Source organism: Olea europaea, chromosome 6 (assembly GCF_002742605.1).
Source record: "Olea europaea var. sylvestris chromosome 6, O_europaea_v1, whole genome shotgun sequence".
NCBI lineage: Eukaryota > Viridiplantae > Streptophyta > Magnoliopsida > Lamiales > Oleaceae > Olea > Olea europaea.
Window position 1 is genome coordinate 3,245,374 of NC_036242.1, and position 15,859 is coordinate 3,261,232.

Below are 15,859 nucleotides of genomic sequence, written 5' to 3' on the forward strand. Positions count from 1 at the left end.
GTTATTAGAACAAACGGACAATAAATGTTAGAAATAATATTTGTGTCGTGTGTAATCATATTTGATAATCCTAAATGTCAATGCATGTTTACCATATGAATTCGGATTAGAAATATGATCATCTCGTGGTAACCATATGTTTATTATATTTTGGAAAAGAATAATAAATAAAAGTAGAATTATCGATCGTCACAATTGCATGAATTGAGATAATTATTACTAGTTGAGAATTAGAACTAAATATTGATTAGTGATGTCAAAAATCCAATACATTCACACATTTGATTTTTAAACCAACTTTCATTGTTTTCACGAGTTTTAGTTATAAAAATTAGTTAGCTATCCATTCAATTGTCTTTTGGTTATAAATATGAATTTAAATATATCAAATATACTAGAATTGATCATTATTCTCTGTGGGACGATAACTTTCTCATCACGATTATTACTTGTATAACAAATTCGTACGCTTGCGGGATTTTGATGAACAACAATTAACCTAACACCAGTCTGGTGGTAAATAATTAAGACATGAATTTTAGAAGAGAAAACAAGAGTAATCAACTAGATGATGTTTGTCTTTTTTTTCCCAGCAAGAATCATCGAAATTTGGAGGCCCCGACAAAATCTCGGTTAAACAGAAGCCGCATCTGGAATTCTTATACAAATGGGAATAAAGACAGCACTACAATGGGCATGAATATAATTAATTCCATTATGCATTTTTATCTTTTATCCCAGACAGAATCATCAAAATCTGGAGGCCCCGACTGAATGCTTGGTTGAAGAGTAGTTGTGTCTGGAATTATGATACAACTGGGAACCAAGAAAGAAAAACAATGGGCATGAATATAAGGAGCCCCATTATGCATTCGTACACTCTTGACAACTCCATCATTGAATCCCAAATTTTAGTCTCCTTCAGGTAAGGTCCACATGCTTGAGCAATCTGAGGTTTATAGGAAAATGTAGACTAATAACATTACAAGGATCACCTTTATGTAACAGAACAACAAGAAACTAAGCCTTTTAACAAATAAATTTGGAGTCGATTATCATGAACAAATATTTACTTACTAGGATAAGGGCCCATCCAGTACGCATGAAGGCGACGATATCCACAAATATATCAGTTACAACAAGGCTGGCAACCACAAATAATACAGTCATGACTGATAAAAAAACCCAAGGAACCACAGTGCTTTCAAAATCCTGAACATGTGTTGAAAATCCATACCAAATTTTAGTATGCCCATGGACACCACCTGTTGTATGCAAAGACATAAAACCAATATCAGAATAAAATTCTGAACAAGTGAAGTTAACAGGATTAAGTGATGCCTCTTAGGCAATACTCCTATGTGCAATCCATCCAAGGGCTCTGTCCTACAATCAAAGCAATCATGAGTGAAGTGCCCTTTATTTCGTTAGAATATAAAATGAAGGCTAAAAAACTTCTTTTATTATTAGTAAGTTCATCACAGGCCTTTTCAAATTATTAGTACCCATCAGTTCTCAAGGTGTATCGCCCTCCCAATTCGAAGTTTTTATTTGGAAGTTTTAACCTTGTTAACTATGACAGGAATCACTAATATAAAGAGACTCCTGACCAATATGTACACCTTCATTGAAACTCAATATGCATACCTTTAAGACCACAAGAGCAACTACCATGACAAACCAAGAAACGCCATAAACCTGTGGAAATGATTTTATGCAAGAAAAATGAGCATATCAATGAAGACAACCAAAAAAAATAAAAATAAAAATAAAAATAAAAATAAAAATAAAATAATAATAATAATAATAATAATAATAAAGGAAAAGAATATAAACATATATGAAGTAATCTTTACCACAATACTCTTGCTTTGATTAGCTATCTTAAGCTGATAGACGATCCCATATTGGTAGATGAAAAAGCGAAATGCAAGGATAACCTCAAGAACCCTACCCCTTATATTAGTGTGTTTCAAGTGTTCCTGTTCTTTACTCCACCAAGATTCCCAACTTTTATCTTCTGAAATCCCAATGCCACCATGGTTTCCCATCCACCTTTTCCAATCCTTCCAATCATTAACTGTATTTTACCAGTCGAATCCAGATGGATTGAAGACAAAAGGAGCAAATAACCAGGAAGCAACAAGGAACCAAATTGAAGATAAGAAGTATAACGAAGAACTGCGATATGAATGCCCATAGACCTCGTAAACATTTAACAGAATTAAAAGCGGCTATAGTGCTTTCACAAAATGACTACGAGAGTACAACCTGTAATTTTCAGAAAATTTGGCATGACAGATAACAAAACCCCGACCAGTGCCTCGGTATTTAGAGCCTCCATGCAGAATTGTCCTTCCATAATAATGTGCTTTTGTTCCAAGCTGAAATGTAAAGAACACAGACGCCAACTGCAGCTGCATAATTATAAAGTCACCAATAGCAGTAAGAAATCCTTTATAAAGTCACAAGCAAGAACCCTAGCTGAAAGAAAGACGGGGCAACCAAAGCTTCCTCAAGAGCCTTGCTCTGAATGGTTGGTTCTTCCAAAATTCGCCTTTCCAATCCACTCAGGACCATATACAATCGTCCATATAAGAAGACATATATGGTAAGCACCGAAACCTGAGAATAGTTCTAAATTAAAATCTAATTGCAAAGAGAAACTTTTAAGCAGCATAACTATGAAACCAAAAAATAATAATAACAATAACAACTATAATAATAATAATAATAATAATAATAATAATAATAAAGAAAGAGGAAAGGACACTATTCAAAATGCATTATGGTAGAACCATATACACAAAAGAAAATAGAAGAATCAAAAAGTCTTAAAAGTTGTTAGCACTAGAAGAATAACTATAGAAATCCATTTAAGTACATGAAAATCAGGAAACATGGAATTACTAAACATGCATTAGCATTTTGGACCAAATAATCTGATATATACTCTTATTGTTGTGATGGAAAACTTCCAAAAACATGATCAAGTAGAATTTCAATGGAAATATTACTCCAATCCTGAAGAAATCTAGAAATATCCGTGTAATCAAGCCATATGGATTCTAGGAATGCTAAGAAAGGACTCAGGTAGGGTATTACCCGGATTCTATGTTTTCTAATTTTCCTAGTTTGTCTAGTTTCCTAATTTAAAGGAGCAAGATAGGAAGTCAATATTTTTGCATCCCAAATTAGAGGATAAGTTTAAGTTCTATTCTCTATTCATTATGTATTTTCACTGGAATGAGAATACATGGTATCAGAGCTTTTCTGACACATTTCCTCCTCCTTCTCGTCTTCTCTCCGTTCTCCACAACTCCACTCTCGGTCTCTTTCTCATGACAAAATAAGGGATTGCCACTAAAAAACAAAGCTCCACATCTCAAGTCATTCCCACACATGAAACATTAAACATCGGCTCCTATGGAGGTTCTCATAACAGCCTCTTCTTATCACCGGCCACAAATTAAATGGTCACAATTATCTCCAATGGTCATAATCCTTGATGACGTTTGTACGTGGAAAAAATAAAGATGATTACCTCACTGAAGTGACCACTCCAAACAAAGAAGATCCAGCATTCAAAATCTGGAAACCCAAAAATAACATGGTAACGTCTTGGCTTATAAATTCTATGACTGACGAAATTGGAGAAAATTTTCTTCCCGATTGTACCACAAAACAAATTTGGGATGCCACCAAAGAAACTTTTCCAGCTTTGAGAATACCTCAAAATTGTTTTCTATTGAAAGCTCTCTTCTTGACATACAACAAGGAGATTCATCTGTCACCCAATATTTCAACCTCTCAAATGACACTGGCAACAACTTGACCTGTTTGAAGTATACGAGTGGAAGTGCCATGGAGATGAAGCTCTATACAAATAAATCATCAAAAAGAAACGGGCTCTACAGTTGCTGTCCATGCTTCCCGTGGATTCAAACAATCTTCAAACGCTGATAACCGACCAAGAAGGTAACGTCCATGGTGTGATCACTATTGCCAACCTGGTCAGTTTCAGAGTAACACTCTTTCATGTTTTGCTTCCAATAATGATAGTGAAACGATATTAATATCACTGTCGATTAGGTCATCAAGTTTCCTGTATCTTGAGAAGCTCTTTCCTTTGTTATGCCGAAATAAAAATTTGAAAACCTTTCATATGAAGTTTGTCAAATTTCAAAACATGTGAGAAATTCTCATCAAATCTTGCATATAAACAATCACATCCTTTTTCACTAATTCACTATGATATTTGGGGACCTTCTAGAATTGAAAATATAACTGGAACTTGTTGGTTCATTTCCTTCATAGACGATCACGCTCTTGTCACATAGATATTCCTAATGAAAGAAAAGTCCTAGGCTGGTGAATTATTAAAAAAATTCAACTGCATGATACAAACCCAATTCCAAACAAAAGTACAAGTGTTAAAAACCAACAATACACAAGAATATTTTGTCTCAATTCTAAATGATTATATATTAAGTCAGAAAATAATACATCAAAACTCTTGCGTTGACACCTCACAACAAATAAAAAAAAAAAAAAAAAAAAAAAACATAGACATCTTGAGTTTGCTAGGTCACTTATGTTTATTCCTTATGTTCCTAAATATTTTTGGGGAAACACGGTTTTAACAACAGCAAATCTCATAAATAGAATTTTCTCTCGAGTAAACTTTCAAACTCTGAGAGTCATATACTTCTTATGTCACATCCCAAAAATAGAATTATCTCAACCATTCCCATGAGAATGTTCGGGTGTTCAACGTATGTCCACATTCATTCACACAGTAGGAGTAAACATAATCCCAAAGCACTGAAATGTATATTCATTGGATACTCCTCAAATCAAAAAGAATAAAATGTTATTTCCCTATCACTAGACGTGTTTACAACTCCATGGATGTTACCTTCGGTGAAAAGAAACTATATTATACCAAAACTAATATTCAGGGAGAGAATTACTCACGTAAATATCAGTTATAATACATCATTACTTGTGTTGTCACTTCTTTAGAATATTCCATGACCACCAATCCAATTTTTCTGACTCCTCAAGCTGAAATCATAAGTGATGTTTCTACAAGTCCCGAGTCACAACAAAACCCAAGTCATATGTCTCCTAATCTAGATCCCTACAACCCAACCACAACATTCTAGGAAGAAAATGATATAAGGAGGAGTAGAGCGTCTGACACACTATCATCAAAGTCAGGAGTCTAATCCAAGTTTAGACAAACCTGAAAATTCTTAAGGCAACACCTCCACCGAACCTATCAATATTGAGTTACCTGATAACGACCTTGATAGACCAACTGCTTTGATAAAGGATGTAAGATCTTTCACCAATCACTGAGTCACCGTATCTCTGAACCTATCGATATTGAGTTACCTAGTGAGGACCTTGACACACCGATTGCTTTAAGAAAAGTTGAAAGATATTACACTAAGCACCCTATCTCTAAATTTATTTCTAATGAGGGTCTTTCCCCTAACTTTCGTGCATTTCTCTGCAATATCAGTGAGGTGATCCTTCCAAATTCCATACACGAGGAAATCAAAGCACCCAGATGGATGGAAGACATCTTAGAGGAGATTCAAGAACTGGAAAAGAACAATACATGGGAGATCACCAAGTTACCATCAGTAAAATGACCAGCGGGCTACAAATGGATTTTTACTATCGAACACAAAGCTGATGGTAGTGTAGACAGGTTGAAGACACATCTTATAGCAAAATGATACACTCACTCATATGGAACTGACTATCAAGAAACCTTCGCCCCTATAGCAAAACTCAACACTGTTTGTGTTCTCTTCTCTCTTGAATCTAACTTGGATTGGCCTCTTTATTAGTTAGATGTCAAGAATGCCTTCGTCAATGATGGCCTTGAAGAAGAAGTCTACATGGAGATTCCCTCTGGTTTTGATACATCTGCTACAGTTAACGAAGTCTACAAACTCAAAAAATTGTTATATGATTTAAAAGAAATCACCACAAGCTTGGTTTGACAGATTTTCCAAAGTGGTTAAACAATATGGGTATCGACAATGTCAAGTTGATCATACTTTATTCATTAAAAAATCTCCTGATGGTGTATGTAGATGACATTGTTCTCATTGTAGATTTTTTAGAAGAAATGGATAGACTTAAAAGGCTCCTAGCCAAAGAATTCGAAATCAAAGACTTAGAAAATCTCAAATATTTCCTAGGTATGGAGGTGGCTTGATCACAAAAGGAAATCTCAATCTCACAATGCAAATACATATTAGATCTCCTTGAAGAAACAGGGATGTCAAGATACAAGCCAGTAGATACTCACATGCATTCTTCAGTCAAACTTCAGTCAAACTTGGAAACAAGAATGATAGTCCTCCGGTGGATAAAGGCCGATATCAAAGACTAGTAGGCAGATTGATTTATCCCTCCCACACTCAACCTGACATAGGTTTCTCAATTAGTGTGGTAAGCCAGTTCATGAATGATCCTACAGTAAAACATATGGTGGCAGTAAATGGAATCCTAAGATATTTGAAGATGACGTTAGCGAAGGGACTCTCCTCTCAAGAAAACATAAATAGGAAATTTGAGGTTCTCAGTGATGCTAGCTGCGCAAGATCAATTATAAATTTTAGATCCACTTTAGGATATTGTACTTTTTTGTGGGGTAACGTTGTGTGCTTGGTGAAGTAAGAAGTAATCTATAGTTGCCTGAAGTAGGGCTAAAGCCAAATTCAGAGCAATGACCCATCCAATGTGTGAAAGAATATGGCTAAGAAGACTCCTCAGTAAATTGTTCATTTATGTGGAAGAACACAAGCTTATGTTATGTGACAACCATGCAGCGGTAAGTATAGCAAAAAAAACCTCGTTCACCATGATCAGACCAAACATGTCGAGATAGACTGTCAATTTATCAAGAAGAAAATAGACAATAGGATCGTGACCCTTGAGCATATTTGAACTTGCCAACAAATTGCAGACATTCTTACCAAGGTCTTTCCTCGGATGAACTTCGAAGAACTAAGTTCCAATTTTGGTATGACAAATACTTACTACCCAACTTGAGGAGGAGTGAAGAAATCTAGAAATACCCGTAATCAAGCCACGTGGATTCTAGGAATGCTAAGAAGATTAAAAGACTCAGGTAGGCTATTACCTGAATTCTATGTTTTCTAATTTTTCTAGTTTAGCTAGTTTTCTAATTTAAAAGAGTAAGTTTATGAAGTTAATATTTTTGTATTCCAAAATCAGAGGATGAGACTAAGTTTTATTCTCTATTTATTGTGTATATTTTCACTGTAATGAAATAAGAAGAAATTATTGTTCCTATAAATAAATATTTATTTGCAGAACTACAAAGTCCCCTCTGACATAAATGACAAGGGAACAGGTGAAATGACTAGGAATTTCATAAATAAATACTGCTTAAGCGTATATATACATTTAGCAAAGTTTTCCTTTTCTACGGAGATTTAACAGAGTATGTTATTTGTCAAGGTTTATGAAACAGTAGTATCTAAATGGTAATTTTTGAAAAAACAGTATGTGAAGTATAATTACGCCCTAAATACAGAGCGTTCTTTGTAAAATTTCCTAATTTTAAATTGGCATTTTTAGGGGGAAAAAAATTCTCTCGTCTTTTTAACCTTATTGTGAAATTATTTGACAAGGACTGCTAAGGTAATCAATTTATAGAAAGATTCTTGATTCGGAGCATACTCACATTAATCTAAAATAATAATTGTCATTTAAATAACTATATATATATTAGCAAAGAACACCAAATTATGCACAAGACATGGTCAAAAGAACTGTAGGGTAAGTATTCATCTCACTTACCATGCTACTAAAGTAAAATCCAACAGTTGTGAAGTAGAAGGACAACATTCTATAGAAATCAAATCGATGTCCAAGCCTATAGACATCTCGGCTAAGTGTCTGCTCCCCATTACCATTTGCAACCTTAGCCTCAAATTGAGATATCTGATTCATACAGACATCTCGCCTCTTTCCTACTTAGATGTATTCATGATGCGTCACATATCCATTTTGCAGAGTCGAATTGTAGCCTGAAGATAGTGACTCAATCAAATATCAAATAATGCAGGACGGTCTGTTGTCTATTGAAGAAAAATCCAAACTGAAGTTACCAGAAAATATGTCTTCACTCAAGTTAACTGCTTTCGAAGCTTTGCTTATGCCACCTCTCGTCAAATGAAATATTCTATCGAAGATATCAGGATGCCCATAGTGGAACCTTACCCTGTGGCCATAGACAAGTGGTTAAAGAGCCACGTGCTGTTTTTACACTACACTAAGATTTCCTTCAAAAAGACACATAATCCACCACACATTAAACACCGGTCACTGAGTTTGACAGATGGAATTTGTTAAGCAAACTAGAAAGTTAACTACCGAGGGAAGTTATGATGACTTTTTATCCACGCGTTAAGAAACAAAATCAACACAAATTTATTGCATACAAAGTAATCAAAATGTAACTTTGCCGAGCAGTGGAAGAGGTGGTGATAATTAAACAGTCTATTGATATTAAAAAGAAACATAAGCATCCCATAAGGGCCAACACAATTCATGCTTTATGGAAAATGACAATGACGTATAAATAAAATATAAGAAGAGGTACAATTGAAAAAAGAGAAGCTTTCAGACAATGTGATGATAGATAGGTACCTATAGATTAGACATATATTTGTAGGGCTTTATGCCAGGATGTAGGGGATAAATCATTGATGTGTTTGAAGAATAAGCACAATAAACATGTAAAAGTAAGGAAAAATATGGAATTATTAACCAAACAAGATAATTGGCATGACTAGAATTGAATCAACCAAATATAATCACCTAGGCAAGCAATAACTGTGTCATGCAAGAAGGTAATCTTTGGTTTAGTCATTAAAAAATAAAAGTTGTCTTCGCTCAAATTAATTATAGCTTAGCGTGAGACGAAAGACAACTATATGAAAATATTTAACCATAGTAAAAAATAGGTCCACATATACAATGTCAAGCTTCTTACCTTGTACATAACTAGTTTGGTCTTCAATTTTCCACAGTTCTAACATTCATGTATGAGTACATGGACACAAGAGTGCAGTAATACATCCCCAATATTTTTATTTCTCTTTCTGTTAACTTTTCATATTTTTAATGTTCACGTGAATTCATACGGAAGAGTGCATTAGGTATTGCAAAAAATGTGCATAATATGGTTTTAGTTGTAGTTGACTAGGAATACTTTTAGGCTTAATTGTATAAATTTTATGCTTAATTGTAATGGAAATGAGAGAATTAGGTTAGATTTTTTGTATAATTAGAGCTGCCTTCATAACGTTTAAAGGAAATGAAATTCAAGCTGCCTTCATAACGTTTAAATGAAATGAAATTCAGAAATTTCCATATGGTATTAGATCAGGTTCCTGTTAATTTATTTCTCCAACATGCCTGAATTTTGGTCTTCTTATCAGCTGTTTTACATCAGAACTCTGAAATTCAGCGAATAGAGCTGTTTTTGCTCTATATCAGACCGTTTCATCCTATTTCAACGTCATTCCAGCCTATTTCCAGGTGGTTCCGTCCTATTTCTCGACAATTTCAGCTCCAATACGTTTCAGGCCGGTTCAACACATTCCCAGTCTAGATAAGATCTTTTTGAGGCTGATTAAGTTGTTTTTTGAGCAATTCATACCTATTCTGAAGAATATGATGAATTTATGTGTGAATTGAATTTTATTCATCATTGAATCCTATATTTATGTACAAACAAGTGGAAGGAAATAAAGAAAATAATCTCCTAAACAAGGAAAGCTAATAATTCTACCAAACTATGGAAATAATTAAATACGGTACAATAATTATTCTAAAATAATTCCTAATCTCTTGCAATTACTCGGTTTTCTACACTCCCCCTCAAGGTGGATGGTAGATGTTGATCATATCCAACTTGCAAATAAATTCATCAAAAATTTGTCGAGATAGTCCTTTGGTGAACATATCTGCTACTTGCTCCTTTGTAGGGACGTAAGTTATGCAAATCACTCCATTTTCGACTTTTTCTTTAATAAAGTGTCTATCCACTTCTACATATTTGGTTCAATTGTGTTGTACTAGATTCAATGAGATGATTGCTGCCTTGTTGCCGCAGTATAATTTGGAAGTTTTAGACTAACTTGTAATTCTTCCAAAAGTTTCTTTAACCACAGTGCTTCGCAGATTCCTTGGGCCACTGCTCTAAATTCAGCTTCTGTACTGCGTCTTGCTACCATATTTTGTTTCTTGCTTCTCCAAGTCACTAACTTACCCCATACATAGCTACAGTAACCAGTTGTCGGTCTCCCATCTTCTGCAGAATCAGCCTAGTCAGCATCAATAAATACTTCTACTCCTTTACTCTCATTTTTCTTGAAGAATAGTCCCTTTCCTAAAGAACCTTTCAGATACTTGAGTATTTTATACACTGCTTCCATACGTGTTTCATTTGGTGAGTGCATATGTTGACTTACCACACTGTGAATGCAATATCTGGCCTAGTATGAGACAAATAGATTAGTTTTCCAACTAGTCGCTGATATCTTTCTTTCTCGACTAATTCTCCAATGTTTTCCTCCTTTTTTCCTGTATCGATTGGTGTGTTGCTTGGTTTACACCCAAGCATACCTGTTTCTGATAAGAGATCATGAATGTATTTTCGTTGTGAAATACTGATACCTCTTTTTGAACTCACAACTTCCATTCCTAGAAAATATTATATCTGTCCTAGGTCTTTTACCTCAAATTCCATTGCCAGTTGTTTCTTTAGTCTTTCCATTTCAACTATGTTGTCTCTGGTCAGGATTATATCATCGACATATACAATTAGGATTGTTTTCGTTCTGCTTTTCAAATGTTGAAAAAACATAGTGTGATATCCCTGTCCTTTTAGTACCTTAGCAAATCAATTGAATCACGCCCTTGGTGACTATTTAAGGCCATATAGAGATTTTTTGAGTTTACAGACTCAATTTTTTTCTTGTAAGGAGAAGCCTGGTGGTAGTGTCTTGAATACTTCTTCCAATTCTCCATTTAGAAATGCATTTTTCATGTCGAGTTGCTGAAGAGGCCAATCTAATTTGGCTGCTAAAGATAGGAGAACCCATATTGTATTTAGCTTGGCTACTGATGCAAATGTTTATGTGTAATCTATACCATATGTTTGTGTGTATCCCTTTGCCACAAGGCGAGCTTTATATCTTTCTATTGTTCCATTTGCTTTATACTTCACAGTGAACACCCATTTGCATCCTACAGGTCTTTTTCCTCTCAGTAGATCCACAACTTCCCAAGTTTCATTTTTTTTTCTTGTAAAGCTTGCATTTCTTCCATCACTGCTTTTCTCCAATTAGGAATTTTCAAAGCTTCTTGAATGTTTCTAGGAATTGCTATACTGTCAAGGTTAGTTGTAAACGTGTGAAATTTTGTAGATAGAACATATAGGATTTAAATTTTGAGATGGGATGAATAGTACATGATCGAGGTTGTTCTAAATGCAATGGGCAGGTTGATATCAGGATACTCAGACCCATGAAAATATGGAGCTACTATTGATTTCAACTCTCTTGGTGCGTTCCGTATGTGGTTCTCCTTTGATTTTGGCTTCCTTGAGTAAACCAGTATTTCCTTGTTTCTTTGTTCTCCTACATCTCTCTTTGAGTTCAAGTTTTGTTCTATATATGGCATATCAGAGATTGATGGTGTGATGTTATCTTGTTCTGTTGAGGTAGGAAGAGAGATCAAAATCTATGAACCGATCTTCACTCAATTTCTCCCCTTGAAGAGAAGATTTTTGAAAGTAAGGTATTTTTTCGAAGAATGTGACATCACAACTTACAAATAACCTTTTTGTGGTTGATCATAGCATTTGTAGCCTTTATGAGTAGAAGAGTGCCCAACGAATACACATTTGGTCGCACGAGGTTCTAGTTTATTTCGATTGGGAGCATGCACATGGACAAATGCTATGCAATCGAAGACCCTTAGAGGCAGGTTAGAGTATAGATGTGAGGTAGGGAAAAATTTCTGAAATACTTTGAGGGGTGATTCAAAGTTAAGTGTGTGACTAGGCATTCAGTTGATAAGGTAAGTAGATGTTAGAATAGCGTCTCCCTAATGGAATTTTAGCATATTTGTAAACATTAGGGCACAGCAACTTCAAGGAGGTGTCTATTTTTTGGTTTGGCTATCCCGTTTTGTTGGGAGTGTCGACACATGGACTCTGCAATAGTTGAAAGTGATCCATCTGCAATTTTCACTTTAATATTACCAGTACACGAGTATATGTAGAGAAGAGATAGTAGGAGTCTATCATGTGATCGGACGCACTTGAATCAATAATCCATGGAACTTTGTACTTTGATGAGGTAGTCAAAGCTCTTAGATGATTACCTTTGTGAGCAAGTGAACTTGATGGGTTGTGGGTGGAATGACGACTTGAATTTTGGAGACTGGAGAAAATTTGATACAGTTGTTCCAGCTGTTCTGAATTAATTGCACCTCCTGTAGTAGAATTATTTTCCTTAGGACTTTCAGTAGTATCAATTGATGCTTGATATCCTCGATTTTTAGAATTTTGTCTTGGTTTCCAGTCGTTGGGCTTCTCTTGCAGATCCCAGCATGTATCTTCCTTATGTCCTTGTTAACGACAGTGTTCACACCATGGACGTCCCTTTACTTGTTTTGGTCCATTTGAAGACGAACCAATTATTTCAAGCCCAATTTGACCTGGCCCATTATGCAATTTCTCCGCCCATCTATCTTTTTTAATTTGAACGTTTAGCCCATTTGTACTAGTCGGTCCATTAGAGAATTTTTCAAACCTTTTTAGCCCATTGAGTTGATTCTTCTTCGAAATCATCGCTATCTCCATTGCAATGTCGTCGTTGCCGGCCTTTAACATGACTTTCCGACGATTTTCCTTTCTAACTTCTGCAAACACTTCTCGTGTGGTTGGTAATGGTCGCCGGCCCAAGATTCTTCCCCTGACATCATCTAACTCGCGATTGAGGCTTGTGACAAATTTGAAAACCTTTTCGTTTTCAACCCATTTCTGTAGCGAAAACTATCACCGGTGCATTCCCTCTCTTCCTCAAGAGTAAGGTCAAGTTCTTGCCATAGGTTAGTCATTTCGAGGAAATAATCCGTGACTTCTCTCTCACCTTGTTTGGTTTGCCACAATCGAGTCTTTATTTCAAAAATTTGTGCAGCATTTTCTCCATTGAATTATGTCTCCATCACTGCCTTCCAAACTTTTTTAGCTGTTGGTAGGAATAGGTAAATTTTACCTATGGACGGTATCATGGAATTAAGGAGCCAGGTGGTTATCAACGAATTCTCTGATTTCCATTTTTGAAGAAGCGCTACATCTGTTGGTTTCTTGGTCTCACCAGTGAGGTAACCAAGTTTTCCCTTGCCTTCGACTATTAAATTTATAGATTGGGCCCACTCTCGAAAATTTCTTCCATTCAATTTTTCGAAAGGAAGAGTATTTAATGTTGTTGGAACCCATAGGAGATATGGCCTTTTCACTCTTAAAAACTTTTGCGGTGGTGGAATCCTTGTTATTTTCTATCATGGGTTGCTAGGATAATCAACTTGGCTCTGATACCATAAAGAATATGATGAATCATACGAATTTCTGTGTGAATTGAATTTTATTCATCATTGAATCCTATATTTATATACAAACAAGTGGAAGGAAATAAAGAAATAATCTCCTAAACAAGGAAAGCTAATAATTCTACCTATGGAAATAATTAAATATGGTACAGTAATTATTCTAAAATAATTCCTAATCTCCTACAATTGCTTGGTTTTCCACATATTCAATATTGATTTCTTCTTCTGTTCACTATTTCACATTGGTTTAGGGCATGTCTTGTCTCTTTCAAGCCTATTTTCGGATAGCTTTAGAGTAGTTGAACTCTCATTTATTATCCTATTTATCAATCGCTTTCTAACTCAATTGTAATTCCTTTTTTGTTAGTTCCAATGGGTTTAACATTCCATCTTTTTTTGTGTTTGCTCATTCTGCAACCTTAAATGCTATTTCTCTTTCACATTATTTGTGGATCATTGATTCTGGTGCCATGGACCACATGACTAATCAAATTTATATGTTTCTTATGCTCCATCAGGTAGAGAGAGAGTGAAAATTCCCAAAAGATCTCTATCCTCAATTGTTGGAAAAGGGCTTATTCCTATCTCAAATACTATCTCACTTAATTCAGCTCTACATGTCCCAAAACTTTTGGGTAATCTCCTTTCAAGCAGTAAAATCACTAAGAGTGTATTTGATTAGCTTTATTTTTTTATAGAAAAATGTCCCTTTTCCACACAAGTTCCTATTTTTGAAGTGTTTGATTAATATTTTTTTCATGGAAAATATTTCCAAAAATGGTCATGTGACTATGAAGGTGTTTGGTGGAGATTAACATTAGATTTTTAAGTAGATTGTGGTAGAAATTTTTGAAATGTGTGGTTGAAAAGTTGTGAGACCCATAAAAGATGTGGTTAATATTGATTGTTTGACTTTAATTTAAATTAAAATCAAATTTTAATCAGAACCAAATAAGCTCTATATTTTCCTCAAAAACAAGGAAAGCATCTTCTTTAGGAAGGGTTAGTTTTCGTTTTTTCCTAGGCAATTTAGTCTCTCATCTATCCTCTCCTTCTCATCTACCCATTAATAAAAGATGGACTTCTAAGTTGAAAATTAAACCAATCAAATACATTTAATTAATAATTTTCATGAAAATAAGTTGTTGCCTAAAACTTATTATCTTTCCATGCAAATTGCAATCAAAATACTCTAAAAGTCTTAAACATATTGTCAAGTTATTCCCTAATTACTGTGAATTCCAGAAAATGCGCAAAAAAAAGGTGATAGGTGTTGAAAAGGAAATTGATGGACTTTATTAATTTGAGGGTGAACCTATTGGTTCACATGATCTATCTCATACCAACTTGAGTTCTTTTCCCGTCAACTTTAAATTGAGAAATTCAACTTTGCATAAAGATTTGGCCACCAAGACTTTTCTTGTCTAAAAAGTCGTTTCTTACTCTTTTAAAGAATAATGATACCCATTATTTTCATGTTAAGTATGTGAACTCTTCAAACATAGTCAGACTTGTTCACGAAATAATTCTTTCGATTTAAAACTATCGCAGGTGTACGGTTCGTAACAAGTAATAAAGTGGATTTTAATAAGTCCGAATATCGTCCCTCAAAGATTGAGTAGTTCAATTCTATATAATCTAGCCTTAACCGAATCTAATAGAGTGAAAATATGGTCTAAATACAAAAAACCCTAATTTCAATTTAAAACCCTAATTTCACTAAAAACCCTAATTTCTATTGAAAACCCTAATTTCTCAATTAGAAACCCTAATTTTGAAATTTCTCTAATTTAAACGACGCAAACACTCAAGTAAATGAAATTATGCAAATTCAAAAGCTAATTTATGGAAATGAATCAAACTAAAGTCACTAGGATCACGAATCCCCAATTGAAGTTATAAAAACCCTAATTTCATAATATTAATGACCCGATGGAAATTTGCCAATTCAATATTCCTAATTCTATCCAATATATTCTCTCGATATATATTAGACCTATTCTTGCACACCACAGCCTATATCTCTATAGATGATGCAAATATACAAGAATGCATGTGATTTTGTGAACAATTAAAGAATTGCATAAAGCATAAGGGTGTAGCTCTATCCTGTATCGGATCCTATGTTAATTTACACCTTATCGAACCTATTCCACTTCTCTCAAATGTAAGAAATAAG

At 34.6% G+C, this 15,859-nt stretch overlaps 1 pseudogene; it reads right to left on the reverse strand.

Annotated features, from left to right (window-relative positions):
* Positions 1 to 511: 511 nt before the first annotated feature.
* LOC111395010 overlaps positions 512 to 15,859 on the reverse strand; it is a 56,759-nt pseudogene continuing 41,411 nt past the window's right edge.